Here is a 12,967-nt window from a genome sequence, read left to right as displayed (position 1 = left end):
GGATGTTTGGCTTGCAGCAAAGGGATTTTTAGACAATTTTAAAAAATGCTTTGAGTTTCTTTCCCTCTTACTTAATGTTACTATCGCTCATGAAATATATTATTAGCACAGAGAGACCATTGTTCTTTGTAATAGATGGTGACATCTCTGGTGTGCGGCTATTCATGCATTCCTAGCCAGTTGATCAATGGACCAGCCTTCTTTTCTGTAGTTGAGAGACTACATTGCCCTTTGGCCCGAGTTGTAGCCATTGGAGGAGGCTGCTTAGGTTTGAATGACCTGATTTCAAATCCGAGCTCTGCCACTTGTTAGCTATGTGACCTTAGGCAATCGATTCATCCTTTCTGGGCCTCAGCTGTCTCATCTGTAAGATGAGGAAAATACTCATATCTATTTCATGGGGATGTTTATAATTATTGCTATTATTCTGCTGAACTTGAATTCCAGCCCTGTAGGTTTTGTGACCTTGTACAAGTTACTCTTGGTTTTGAAACCCTGGTTTCCTCATCTATAGGACTGGAACGATCATCTCTGCTTACCCTGCAGGGCTGTCATGAGGACGGTAGGAAAGAGTGTTCATGAAAGCTCTTGGCTAACTGTAAAATTCTGTACACATGTGAGCTGTCAGTACTGGCACAAGATGTCTGTCTGTGTTCAAAATTAGCCCTTAGGTTCTTGGTCTCGTAAGACTCAAAGCGTTTTGTGTGTAGCCAAGGTTTCTAGAATCCCATTGCTGTGTCCCAGTGCACAGTGTGACAGCTCGCTGTGCCTTTCAATTGTTTCCTCTGACTGTCTTTTTGTGAGAGAACACGACCTAAATGTACTCAAAGTGTTTCCTCTAAGAGATTAGTTCATTGTTTATTATCTACCTGCTGGCTCTCTCCCCATTAGAACACAAGCTGCCTGAGGCTGGGATGTGTTATCTGTTTTATTCGTGGCTGGACTTCAGTGTCTAGACAAGAGCTTGATACGTGATAGATGCTCAGTACCCATTTGTGGCAGGAATGGATGCTCGCCATCCTCAGTTCATATATCCCACAAACTGGAAAAGTGAACTGAGAGACATCTCCATAGCAATAAACCAGTGTACTGTAGGCACTCCAAAATGAGCCAATCAATGCACTGGTCAGCCAATAATCAGCACCACACGTGTACAAGTCACTCTGCCAGGTGTAGAGAAGAAGGTATGCCCTCTGTTATCATTATTTTTTTGAAAGAAGAAGCTGCCCAACTTGAGATCTCATAAATCCCAAATTATCCACCCTAGTTCTACATCCTAATCCTGACCTGCTCGTTGCCACCGCTGGCACCCAGAAGTGGACACTCATTTGGACCTAGAAGAACCACAAGGAACTGTTTTCCAAAGAACCATCTGCTCACCATTTATTTGCTAAAGTTTTCCATTTCAGAATCAGATGTGAACCAAGAAAAGACCTTTTGCCTTACTCCAAGGGGCTTAGAAGAGACTCTGTCATTTCCACATTAAATGAGAGGGGTGGGGAGGGAGAGGGGTGCTTGAATCTAAACACGGGAAAAGCTGAATTGATTTATGGAATTCTGCAGATGGGTCATTCTGGAGCAGAAAAACAAACCTTAGCCACCTGTGCAACTGACATGCCATGGTTTTCAGGAGAGGTACAAAGATTTAAGGGACTTTTACGTAGATAATCCTCCTTTCAAAAACTACCAGAATTCAGAAAAAAAAAAAAAGACTGAAAAAATGTTTTCTTGGCTGTTTCTTATAGTGACTGTGAAAACCCATGAAGGAGAAAAACTGGCCAGGAATTTTTTTCTGAGGGTATGAAAGCCTCTCATTTTTATAGTTTTGGAAATCCTTGGAGTTTAACTTTGAACTTTAACCAAGAAAAATTATATCTTATAAACAATGGCATTTGTTGATTGGATGAAGAACTAGATCAATATTGGTCTTGGCAACCCGTTTTGGCTGCAGTTGCCTGCAGAAATATGCTAGTTGTGGTGTTAAAAAATTATGTCAGTTCCTCACCATGTGCCTCTTTTTCTTGGAGTTTTGCCTGAGAATTAGTTTCCAAAGATACTTCCAGAAGTTAACCTAGAGCCTGGCCTCAGCAGCAAAGGAAGTTACACATAAACTCTCAGAATGCGGCCCGCCACGGTGAGCTCCTGGCGGGGACAGAGGAAGAACCTGGACCTTTGGAGAAAGGGGTAAGTAACCTGGAACAAATTCTAATTCCACAAGGATGGTCGCCTTCCCTCTCGTTGCTAAGGTTTTCACCTCCGTGTGACTCCTCACACTGAGGGGGAGAAAAACACCAAACGAAACAAAAATAAATCAATTTTGGTAAGTTAAAACTATTGCTTTGAAAGAAAATAATCATTTCTGCAGCCGCGATGGAGCTGTCTACAATAGAATATCCTAAATCTTTCCATTTGGGTGCGGGTGGGGAGGTGGGGGTGGCGGTTGGGATGTTTAAGGAGGGGATAGGAAAGCTCTTCGTGTTTTGTTTTTAGACTATCATATTATCAGTTTATTTTGGGCATCAGACTCTATGCCATATGTTTACTTATGCATGTATTTATAAAGAAAATATGCATGTATCGTACCTACTTGACTCAACTCAGCAGATTGAGTTATTTATCCTTTTCTTTGTATCTTTGGTCTAGATTTTCACTTTAAGTGTGATAACTAGAGCAATGCCCATTGCGAAAGGAGGGGGTGGGCAAGAAGAAAAGCTGAACGTGAGCCCCACATCATTACTCCTGAGTCCGACCCCCGGACCGCGGCCACTGTTCCATCCTCCCCTGCCCTGCACGCTCTGCGCTGGCCTCTTCTGCACTGTGAAGAGTGTGGGCCAATGTCCCCTACGTTAGCAGTTGGCAGTGAAAGATGGCACAGGGCTGGCGCTGCCACTGTACCCCTTCTTGTGGAAGATGAATGCATGCCTGCCACTGCCTGAGAACGCCTGAGAGCCAAGAGCGGTCACTGCCTGCGCCCTGAGAACCTGCCAGCTGACCCCTCCCTGTGCTCCTGGTGGCCAGTGAGTGCCCTTGCCTCCCCTAAGTCCCTACCTCACATAACTGCTACCAGAGGTCTCTCCTTCCAGCCACGTGGCTCCTCCGAGGAGGCCAAGACCTTGGCATGTCCCTTTGGGAAGGTGGCCAACTTCACACTTGCCAGATTCTCACAGAGTTTTCTGACCTGTGTCTTGAGTGAAATGAGTGCAAGGGGTGAGATTATTCTCAGGCCAACTCAGGGAGCACGTGCCAGGGCACATGCTAGCAGTAATAAAACAAGGCTCCTGCTTATGTTTATTGAGCACTTACTGTGTACCGTGCATTGTGCTAAGCATTTGGACACTTTCATTGAATCTTGACAACCACTTTATGAGAGCAGCATTGTTTTTGAAATGAGAACATTGAGGCTGGGCATCTCACAGTTAGTAAGGGTGCCAGATTCCTTCCTAGTAGAGCCAGGTCACTTCTAACTTGGACCAACACCTAGGCCATCTTGCCCCACTGTGCTACCTTTTTGCAAGGCCACATCTGTCAGGGTCCCCACCAGCAGTCCCATCCCTAGGGAGCTGCCCACGCCCATGAACACATTGGGTGGCTACACAGTTGTGGGACTGTACCTACCTGTTACAAGGACCAGGCAAGCCGCCTTTCTCTGCGAATCACTTCCAGAACTCTTACAGCCTTTGCTGAGCAGAGCAATCAGGGTCCTTGCCTATGTCCTGTCTTACATGGGCATGAGGACAATCCCTCAGCTAGATTCGGTGTTCCCTGAGTGCAAGAAATGTGTCTTTCGTTTCTTCCATATTAAAAAGTAAAATAAAATCACTGGCTCTTAGGGTTGGGAAGCATTCTTAAAGATCACCTGTCCAATTCAGTCATTTTAAGGAGATGGAACGGAGGCCCAGGGAGGTTAATCAACAAGGCTGAGGTCCCGCAGCAAGAGAGAGGCAGCTTCAGGACCAGAATTTCCCTCTCTGACCATCAGGAGCAATAAATCCTCATCCAGCTGATTTGAATTGACCTACAGTAATCCCTCCCTATCCTTGGGGGGATACATTCCAAGACCCCCAGTGGATGCCTAGACTACCAAACTCTAATCAACATCTCCAAATGTGGCAGCAGCTTCTTCGTCGGCAGATGCAGCGTCTCCAGTAATTTTTATAGTTTTTGTTCCCAATCTAATCCTGAGTCTGTGCAACCATCCCTTACTCGCAGGAAATGGCTTGGTGTCACTGGTTTCAGGGGATCCCTTGGCGAAGTCCTCACATAGGCTCGAGACTTTCTAGTGCAATATGTTACCATCGATCAGAACATGCTTTCTGTTTATGTCTTCCACCCGTAAATCTAATACCTTTTCCATCTTGATTAAGCCCTTACCTTGCTGTGACTAACTTTTGCAGTTTGAGGTGCAAAACTAACATGGATTTCCTCTTTCTTCTTCACAGTTTCATGACAGAAGATTTGTTCTGACCATAGATCTTAGCAACCTCAGCATTCGATTTTTTTTTTAACCTTAGTACGTCAAAAATGTTCCCGTTTTTACTTAAAGAAAGCCCTTCCCAACTTCTCTTTGGCATATCCAAATTGCCAGCATCACCACTCTTATGAAACAAAATAAGGGTCGCTTGAACAGAAGCACTGCGATGCCAGATGCTTTAGTAACTCAGGCGGCTACTAAGAGACAGAGACGGGCAGGGTGAGTCTACAGCGTGGAAATGCTGGAGGATGAGGTAACTCACGTTCTAGGCGGGTCAAAGCAAACATCGCGAGATTTCATCACGCTACTCAGAAACGGGAGTGTAATTTAAAACTTATGAAGCGTTTATCTCTGGAATTTTCCATTTAACATTACTCGACCACTGTCGACTGGGGTTGACCACTGGTCACGGAAACCACAGAAAGTGAACGAGGGATAAGGGGGCCCGACTGTATTCAGGTAGAGCCAGGGAGAGAGGAGAGGCAGAGAGCAATTACTGAAAGGACGACCTCGTTGGTCCCTTCCTTGCTGCATGTCATCCCTCCCCCCGACCTACTCCTGAGTGTGCTAAGTGATACTTATGATGGAGAGGCACTGTTGGTCTGTGACTTAGAAGAGAATAAATCAAAGCCTAATCTTTTATGATGGGGTGAGCCCCACAGGTCCCTGTAGACACGAAGGCTTGGGCCTCATTAGGGTTCTCTGTGTAGCCTCTCTCCATGCCCCCATTCCCTGCCCCGCACCCTAGCCAGATGCACCCTTGTCTGTCTCCCACCTGCTGGCAGACTCAGCTCCCCTCCCTCAAACACTCCTGGGCAGAGATTATTCCGAGCATGGGGGGAGGGGAGTTGTGGGCGAGGGAGGGCGGGCGTGGAAGAGGTGCTCCCTGCGCGGGGCCGCTGCCCTGTCTGGAACCCCATCCTAGATAACCTGACCTAGCCTGGATAGTACGTGCTCCTGGATGTCAAGCCGCTGGCAGCTGCGGAGCATGAATCCCCACGGAGCTCTGCTGAGTGGAGCCCTCCTGGCAGCTGCACTACCTCCAAGACATCTGGGACTCAGGGGTCAGGTGCTCCTTGTCCCGCCAGGCTGCCTTCTCCAGCTCCCAGAGGCCCTGCACAAGCCCAGCTGAGGTAGGGCAGGGTGCTGGAGGAAGTTAGGATTGTGTATAGAAAACTTTGCAAGTTAGAATGGGCATATATTTAATAAACAATTCAATTAATATTGTTGATTTTAGGTGCCCCTCTTCCTCACCTGCTCTCAGGCTAAAATGACTTTATATCAAGAATAAATACATTTATTAAGCACAGACTTACATCTTGAAGTTGTGTTTGGTTGTAGTAACTTTGTGTCCTTTAGTGTCCTCCATCCTGGCACATAAGCTAGTATTTGATGAAAGAATGAATTTATTCCTCACAGCAGCCCTGTAGTTATCCGCAACTGACAGGAGACAGAAGCTGAGAGCTCTGTATTTCCCTCTACTCATGAGTTTCCTTGATGTGAAAATTTTACTCTATCCACATAACAGGGGTGGCTAAAGAGAAATTACTTCGTGTATCTATTTCTCTCTTGTGCAATGCCTGCTTTCACTCTTTCTCCTTCCCTCCCTTCCTTCCTTCCTTCCTTTTTCTTGTGTAGACTCCCTAGGGAAGGAAAAAACCATTTCCTCCTCCACAGTTCACCTCTCTATACAAGAGGCTAACATTTTACAGAAATAATAGCGAACACATATTGTAGCTAAGCCTGATTCTGAGCACTTAATATAAATTAACGAATTTAATCCTTACAACAAACCTACGAGGAAGAGATTCTTATCATCTCCATTTTGTAGATAAGGAAACTAAGACACAGAGAGGTTAGGAAACTTGCCCCAAGCCACGCAACTGTTAAGTGAACAGGATTTGGACACAAGAAATTGGCCTCCGATGTGTATTAAGCATGATGTCGTAGTGCCTCTCAGCATTCTCCTTCTGTCCAGGGGAGAAGTAAGCGGTTACTGTGTAAATTTGAAAGGTGGTGGTGAAGTTATAGTCTGCCAGACAGGAGGGAGCTATGGAGGGGCAGAATATGTGAGCGGCAGAGAACTACATACACCCTTTGCCAATGCTGAACCCCTAAGGCACAGTGTTACTGTGTGGGAGGCCCTGAGGGCCGAGGACGAAGGGCAGTGAGCGTGGGAACCTTGGCAAAGACCAGAGAGGGAGAGGCTGCTGGCAGCCACCACCTTCATGTGGGTTCCAAAGGCGGCAGCAGCAGTGGCCACTCATTCATTCACTTAACAGACTGAGCCTTTAGTGTGAGCCAGATGCTGTTTCAGAGTGGAGGACAGAGCGGTGAACAAAACAGACAAAAGTTCCTTCTCTCACTGAGCTTACATGTTAGAGGAAAAGACAGATAATACAGAGATAAATGCATTTATGACAAATCATGCTAAGGGCCATGAAGAAGAATAAAGTTGGTAAGGGGACAAAGAGAGACAGGAGTAGGGGACTATTATATACAGGGTGGTCAGGGAAGGCTCCACTGAGAAGGCTGCATTTGAATACAGACATAAAGGTGGTGAGGGAATGAGCCATGTGAGTATTTGGGAAAGAGTATTTCAATCACAGAGAACAGTGTCTGGTAAATACTTGGCATCACCGTAAAGTCTTTGGATTTTACTCTGACTGTGATGAAAAATGATTGGAAAGTTTGCGGATAGAGGAGATATAATCCGACTTTTGATTTAAAAGAATTATTTTGGCTGCTGTGTGAAAAATAGATTTATGGGATAATGATGGAAGTGAAGCAGGTAGACGATTTATAATCCAGAAAAAGATATGCTGGTGACTTGGACTAGGGCGGCAGCAGCGGAGGAGGTGAGAAATTATATTTCTAAGCAAGAGACAATTATGTTTGCTGATGGATTGAATGTGGAATTGAGAGAGAGAGAGGGTGATGGGGGCGGGGAGAGGAGAGAGAGAGAGAGAGAGAGAGAAAGAAAGATATGGAGGGGTCAGGAATGGCTCCAAGATTTGTAGCCTGAGCAAACAGTGCAATGAATGAAGTTGTTTTTACTGAGACAGGAAAGAATAAAGTTAGAGCTGGATTGGAGGCAGGTTTTGGACGTGTTAAATTTGAGATGTCTGTTGGGCATTTAAGTGGAGATGTCAAGTAGGCAGCCAGCTATAGGAGTCTAGAGTTGAGGGAGAATTTGGAGCTGGAGATTACTTTGGAAATTATCAATGCAGAGTAATGGTATTTAGAGCCATGGGACCAGATGAGCTCATCTAGACAAAGAGTGAAGATAGAGAAGAGGCCTAAAGGTGAAGACCTAGGTACCCCAATTTTTCAGGGCTAGAGAAGATGAGAAGGAATGAGCAAAGTCACCAAGGAGGAGTGTCCAGAGAAAGGAAAGGACAAGCCAAATAAGGGGAAAGAAACTTTTTTGAGAAGAGAGAGAAATCAGCCACATCAAATGCTGCTGATAGTTTAAGATGAAGACAAAAATAAAAAGTACTACGGGATTTTGCAACCAGCAGCACATGAGTTTCATTGAAATGATGGGTGAAGGACCAGGGTCCTTTCCCAAATTTCTGATCTGTGTAAGCCCGGAGTTTCTTGTTTGATGCAGGGAGCAAAAATAAATCATGGAAAATATCTGGGACTTGGCTACTCTTGATCCTTTTGAGTGCAGGGCATGCTATAAGTTTAATTGTGGTTTAGAACATGAAATAAATGTGGCATATTTTGTACTCCAGGGTGTCACAGAACAGTCTACACTTGTTGCATTGAAATTTACTTCAATGTACCTTTTATTTCCAGGGAATGTGAATTGTGGATCTTGCCTGTTGGGGGTGAAAGTGGGAAGCAGAGGTAAAGGCAAAGGAAAGGTAGAAGTTTTTGAAATGAAGCTGTGGGAGTAATAATGGAAACTGAGGGCAAAGCCCACCCAGTCCTCATACCACAGAGTTACCTGGAAAGGGGGCTCCATGACATATTTTTGGCACAAAGCTATCATTATAGAGCTAAAGATCTTTAAATTTGATTACCAGAGAGAGAGAATTAAGAAATATCTACTCAGCTATGTCATCCAGTCAAGTAAAAGTTACACTATCCTCTTTCATTGCCAACATTTCAATTTCACCGCAAGTTTAGGACCACAATTAAAACCAGGAGGACGGACCCCGGAGGTCAAAGCCGGTCAACACATCTGAGTCACAAAATTAGAAAAGCATCAAACATTTGGAAAGAGAATCCATGGGGGGAGGGGAGCTTTATATTATGCAAATTATCTACAACAAAGCAAATTGAATTTCCAAACTTTTTTTTTTTTTTTTTGGAATTACAGAGAAGGAAGATCCTGAAAAGTCTTTTGAGAGTAAGGGCCGGTAAATGGAAAGTCATTCATTCATTCAGTTTTATTTTGGAAAACTATCCATACGCCAGGCCCTCAGGATAGATAAGAGAACAGATGCACGTGATTCCCGCCCTCACACCACTTACAATCGGTACAGCGGAGTAAATAGGCAATTACGGCCTAGTGTGATAAATAACGTGAGAGGAGAAATACGGGCCCTGGAGGGTCATAAAGAGGGGCACCTAATGAAACTTCGGGGCTCAAGGAGGCTTCTGAGATAAAACATTGTTTAAGCTGAGACCGAAAGCTGAAAAGAAAGTGCTTTCTGCGTGCCTATTACATGGAAGGAGAGACAGTACACTGAGCCTGGGTTCCATTGGCTGGGTTCACACCTGGGCTCTGCCACTAGCTGCGGACCTTGGTGATGTCGACCTTCTTATGCTTCAGTTTCATTATGGTATAATAATACTAGCTCTTTCAAGGAGTTGATATGATGATTAAATAAAGTCTATAAAGGGTTAAATATAGCACCTACGCATAGCTAAGGAGTTGAGTAAAAGGTCAACGATATCTTCCTCATTTAAAGTCTTGTTGCGTAACTTTGAATGTAAAAATGCATTTCTAAGAGCTTTACTAACTTCATCCAAACCCTATTTTCCTGACAATATATAAGTTCCTCAATAGCAAATGTACCTACGGCCAGGTCTATAGGCTCTGCTCCTGAGGTGGAGAATGGAAAATGAGAACCATCAGAACTGTACGTGGAAAGGTTACTGGAGGGTGGACAGCAACACCCTCAGTCACTGAGAGCAGAATAAATCACAGGGTACTGGCCCATCCAGACGCATTTACGAAAGAGAAGAGAGCCAGCAGGGTCGCTGTGACTGAGTGGTACTAGCCAGGACTTATGCAAATGTATTTTTTAATTAAGAATTTTTTTTATTGATATATAATTCACACACTATAAAATTCACTCCTCGAAAGTGGCTTTATGGATATTCACAAGGCTGTGTTACCTCACTGCCTGATTCCAGAACATTTTCATCACACCCAAAAGAAACCACCTGCCAGGATTTTTTGAGGTGCAAGTCTGTGCCAGAGTTGCCGATGTAGAAGCATATGAGCAGCCCCTTTTGGCTCCTTTCCCCCGTACTTATTGATATCTTCCCTTAGAGGTTTCAGAGGACCCTTAATTGAACTTGTCCAAAATGGAATTGATTCACTTCCTACCCAAACCAGCTCTTCTCCCGGGGTCCTGTATCTCAGTGAGAGGTGAAAGATGCTGGGGTGTCCAGTTCGGATACCACCCATTCAGGTATCCGAACTGGACACCCCAGCGTCTTTGTGACCCCTCTCTCTCCCCACCTCCCTGCAATCACGGTCCTGTTAATTCTGCTCCCGAACCTGTCTGCCATCTGCATCTCTGCAGTGGCTACTCCTGGTTCCCAGAACCCTTATCTCTGGCCTGATACACACAATCAGCTCCTACCTGGTCTCCCGGTTCCCAGTTCTGTCCCTCCTTCCTTTCCTTCCCACATATTTTCCAATATGCAAATCTGATCGCACTACTTTCCAGCTTAAAATCCTTCTATGGCTCCAAGTTGCTGTCAGGATACAGTCCATATTCCTTCACTGGGTTGACAAGGCCCTGCCTAAGCTGGTCCCTGCCCTCCACTAGAGGCTCCTCTCTCTCTGCTCTCCCCACATCGTGCGTCATCCTCCCTTGTTGATTGTCGTGCAGGTTCGCACTTAGGTATGTTGCTTTCTGGTCTTAAACATACTGTTCCTTTTCCCTGGAACACTCTTCCTACCCTCTCCCACCTCTCTCCAACCGCTTTCCTCCAGCTGTTCAAACTTCAGGTCGTGGCTGAGATGTTGTTTCTCCTGGGAAATCGTTCTTGAACTTCTCCTATGTGTTTGGGAGTTGGAGACTTTCTTCCTCCATAATATGGAGGGTCACACCGTGTACTCCTCCGTGGTCCCTATGAAAATGCTCATCGACACGTCTCCAGGGCTTCAGCAGCGCCTGGATCATGATGGGTGTGCCTCAGGGTACGATGAGTGAAGGAAAGAAGGCAGCTCCCAGTCCCAGACAAGCCAGGAAGGAAGGGAGCTTCTTGGTGTCAGCCTTCCAACCTTCCCTTTGAGCTCTCCCTGGATCTTTCCACATACTTTCGTTGACAGCGGCTTGATGTCCTAACCCTCTCTTTAGACTCATGAAGACCTCAAGATCTTTAAAAACCACAAGAATGACACCCTGATGGGAGAATGTCTGAATTCCTGACCCCTAACAGAGGAGCAAATTTCAAGGGCAGGAATTCTTTACTGCTCTTCTCAAACCGTTCCACACTGCCGACTTCCCACTCTAGGGTCTAATCCTGGCTGCATTTTTCCTTGTCAAGAATTTTATCAAAATGGGGAAATAGTATTTAATGAATATAAGGTTTCAGTTGGGGAAGATGAAAAAGTTCCGAAAATGGATGGTGGTGATGGTTGCATGACAATGTGAATATAATTAATGCCATGGAACTGTACAGTTAAAAATGGAAATAATGATACAAATGTAAATAATAGTAAATTTTATGTTATGTATCTTTCACCATAATTTTTAAAAACTAGTAGCCCAGATTTGAATCCTGGCTCTAGCTATAGAAGAATGGGCCAGCCAATTTTTTTCTCTATGCCTCAGTTTCATCATCTGGAAAGTGGAGATAGTAACTTTCCATCATAGATTTGTTAGAAATAGAACAGCATCTGGTACAAGATAAATGCCAATTATTATTATTATTATTGTTTGTTGTTATTGTTACAGATGCTCCTTGAGTTAGAATGGGGTTATATCTCAATAAACCCATTATAAGTTGAAAATATTATAAGTCAAAAACACATTTAATACACCTAACCTACTGAACACCATAGCTTAGCCTAGCCTACCTTAAACATATTCAGAACACTTAGCCTGCAGTTGAGCAAAATCATCTTGTTGCCTCTCCCCAGCGTCATGAAAGAGTGTAGTACTGCTACACTCTTATTGCTGGCCCAGGAAAAGATCAAAATTCAAAATTCGAAGTGCGATTTCTACTGAATGCATGCTACTTTTGTATCATCAGAAAGTTGAAAAATTGTAAATTGAACCATCGCAAGTCAAGGACTGTCTGTATTCTTATTATCAATTATTATTCTTATTATTTGATTGAGTTAATGTATGAAAGTACTTAGAACAGCATCTGGTATAAGATGTGTTGCCTATAATTATTACATGTTATTATGTCCCAGTTCTAGAAACTGGAGATACAGCAATGAAACAAATAAAGACTTTGCCCTCCTGGAGGTTATCATTTAGTGAGGGAAAAAGTAAATGTATAGTATGGCAGGTGGCATCTAATATCTGCTTCGCAGTACTGTAGCGAAATTTCACAAGATAATATATGTAAAATGGCTGATGGAATCAGAATCTAGTTCATAATGGGCATTTAATAAATGTTAAGTCAACTCTTCTCTCCTTTCTCTCTTTCTCTCTTTCCTCTCTCTTTTTGGAGAGAAACCAGTTAGAGAACAAGCAGCCACCGGGCCCACAGGAACCCATACCCGTCAGCTGAGGATATGGGGGAAGAAGCTCAGGCCAGGGCCTTGAAAGGTTGAAGGCAATTTCTAAGCAGGTAGTTTCTCTTTTGCTACTTTAGAGGAAATGTGAATCATCTGCTATTTGGCTTCCATTTCCTGGGAGGTTGCAGGCCCAGGAAATCTGTGGTTTGCACATCAGTGAGGAGATCAAATGAAATGGCTATTGGCAGTGGAGTGTGTTGCTAGGACCACTGACAATCATCTCTTGAGCCAAATGATTCATCTTGAGCTGGCTCCTCAGCCCTCTGATTGCATTCAGCTCATGACATGAGTTGAATTTCCGGCCATAAGGTGATGCTTCCTCAGATGTGCTGGGTGTAGAGGACATTCAGACCAGGTTGGGGCAGGGGTGACAGAGGTCCAGACTGTATTCTTATCTTAGGAAAGGAGGCCTAGGGATACCAATCACTTGTGTGTGTGACAGCCAATGAGTGGTAGAGTTAGGAGAGTTCTGATTTGTCCACCCCATATCATGCCGTTTCCTCAACTGCTGAGGAGATACCAACACGATCAAAGCATTGGTTTCATTACAA

The sequence above is a fragment of the Pteropus vampyrus genome, unplaced genomic scaffold, assembly GCF_000151845.1.
Source record: "Pteropus vampyrus isolate Shadow unplaced genomic scaffold, Pvam_2.0 Scaffold5, whole genome shotgun sequence".
Lineage (NCBI taxonomy): Eukaryota > Metazoa > Chordata > Mammalia > Chiroptera > Pteropodidae > Pteropus > Pteropus vampyrus.
Note: the sequence above shows the minus strand (reverse complement) of the source record.